This window comes from Daucus carota, chromosome 4, assembly GCF_001625215.2.
Source record: "Daucus carota subsp. sativus chromosome 4, DH1 v3.0, whole genome shotgun sequence".
NCBI lineage: Eukaryota > Viridiplantae > Streptophyta > Magnoliopsida > Apiales > Apiaceae > Daucus > Daucus carota.
The window spans coordinates 9,741,037-9,743,480 of NC_030384.2; the positions used below are offsets into that span (position 1 = coordinate 9,741,037).

Consider the following 2,444-nt stretch of genomic DNA (forward strand, 5'->3'; position numbering starts at 1 on the left):
CTTTGGCACCATCTTCTAACAAGATTTTATGCATGCAAATAGAAGGGCTAATACCTTTGATATCTGCAATACTCCACCCAATAGCTTTCTTGTGATTCTTCAGAAGCTCAACCAATTTCTCTTCTTGAGCAAGAGACAATTCAGCAGAGATAATAACAGGCAAAGTGGAAGAAGGTCCCAAATAAGCATATTTCAAGTGAGAAGGAAGAGCCTTTAGTTCTAACTCTGGTGGTTCATCAGTTGATGTCTTAGGAGTCTTGAACTCCCTTGACGACAGATCCAATGACTCAAAGCGTCCCCTAGTTCTTGTAACCTGTGAATTAGCTTCCAACCAAGCTAAGAGTTCAACATTATCATCTCCCTCTTGAGAAGCATTCAATATTAATTGCTCCAAAGGATCGTGAGAAGAATTAGAGTCTAATTTATCAGAAATTAGCTCATCAAATAAAGTGACAGCTGAGCAATCTTCTACATCATCAGAATATTTCATTGCCTTGAAGACATTAAAAGTCACCTTTTCATCTTGAACCCTCATAGTTAGCTCTCCATTTTGCACATCGATGAGAGTTCTTCCTGTAGCAAGAAATGGTCTTCCCAAGATAATGGGAACCTCTCGATCAGCTTCATAGTCCAACACGATGAAATCAGCAGGAAATATGAACTTGTCTACCTTGACCAGAACATCTTCAATCTTTCCCTCTGGATGAGCAAGAGATCTATCAGCTAGTTGAAGAGTGACAGTAGTAGGCCGAACTTCTCCAATCCTCAATTTTCTGAACACCGACATAGGCATCAAGTTTATGCTAGCCCCCAAATCACATAATGCCATCCCACAATAAGAGTCACCAATAGTGCAAGGAATAGTGAAACTCCCTGGATCTTTCATCTTTGTAGGCAATTTATGTTGCAAGAATGAGCTACACTCCTTCGTTAGAGCTACAGTTTCAAACTCCCCTAGCCTTCTCTTCTTTGTAAGAATGTCCTTCATGAATTTCACGTAATTAGGCATCTGCTCAAGAGCTTCTACAAGAGGAATATTGATGTGAAGTTGCTTTAAGACATCAAGAAATTTCTTGAACTGAACATCCTGTTTTTGCTTTTGAAACCGCTGAGGATATGGAGGTTGTGGGCGAATGTGTGATTTTTCAGAAGAAGCCTTTGGTGGAGATACTTTGTCATTCTCGATTTCCTTACCTTCAGAATTTTCCTCATTGCCACTCGGTTCAACAGAATCATCCGATTTAGCGTCAGTAGTAGCGTTCCCCAATACTTTTCCGCTCTTCAATGTCATGGCCTTACAATGTTCATTCCCAACACCCTTAGGCTTTTCGGTGTCGCTAGGGAGAGTACCATGTGGTCGATTCCTCAGCTCATTAGCTAGTTGCCCAACTTGATTCTCTAAGTTTCGTAAGGATGCCGCTTGACTTTGGACCAGAGCTTCAGTCTGAGATCTACTAGCTTCATTCTTGATAATGTACTCCTTCAACATATTTTCAAGTGAATTAGACTGAGGTGCTTGTTGAGAAAATCCGGGTGGATAATTGGACTTTACGTTGCCATTTGAAGTTCCAGAATTTGCCCCTTGATTGCTCCAAGAAAAGTTAGGATGTTGCCTCCATGACTGATTGTAAGTATTTGAATAAGGGCCACCCTTATTTTGATTTCCCATGTAAAAGACAGATTCTGGATTTGAAGGACAACTATCATAAGTATGAGCCTCACCGCAATATACACAAGAAACATTCTTGGTTTGATTAATCCGTGAACTGAGGGATTGCTCCTTCGATTGATTATTGCCCATGCTCAGATTCTTGAGCATATGCTCCATAGATGCTAGTTGAGCCTTCATCGAAGTTATAAAGTCCACATCATAGATTCCAGCTACCTTTTTACCTGTTTGAGCTCTGGAAGATGGCCACTGATAGTTGTTGGTAGCAATTGTCTCAAGAATTTCATAAGCCTGATTATAGGACTTAGAGAGAAGAGCCCCATTTGCTGATGCATCCACCACCATCTTTGTTTGAGCATTGAGACCATTATAAAAAGTCTCCATCTGAATGCAATGAAGAATACCATGATGAGGACATTTTCTGAGTAATTCTTTAAATCTCTCCCATGCATCATACAAAGATTCATCATCCTGCTGTTGAAAAGAATTGATCTCATTCCGGAGCTTTGCATTCATATTGGGAGGAAAATACTTGCTCAAGAACTTTTCTGTCAAATCATTCCATGTTGTGACTGATCCTGCTGGTAAAGAATTAAGCCAGGTTCTAGCTCTGTCTCGCACAGAATAAGGGAATAATTTCAAGCGCAAAGCATCTTCAGTTACTCCTTGAAATTTGAAAGAATCACTGATCTCCATGAATAGACGAAGATGAAGGTGAGGATCCTCAGTAGGCATCCCACTGAATTGACCAATAGTCTGAAGCATTTGGAACATG

At 40.3% G+C, this 2,444-nt stretch overlaps 1 non-coding gene across 1 annotated transcript; it reads left to right on the plus strand.

The window, feature by feature from the left end:
• Positions 1-2,069: 2,069 nt before the first annotated feature.
• Positions 2,070-2,176, plus strand: LOC135152464 (small nucleolar RNA R71). Its single transcript, XR_010291642.1, has one exon. It is a non-coding gene; the product is annotated as a small nucleolar RNA R71 (small nucleolar RNA).
• The last annotated feature ends 268 nt before the right edge of the window (positions 2,177-2,444 follow it).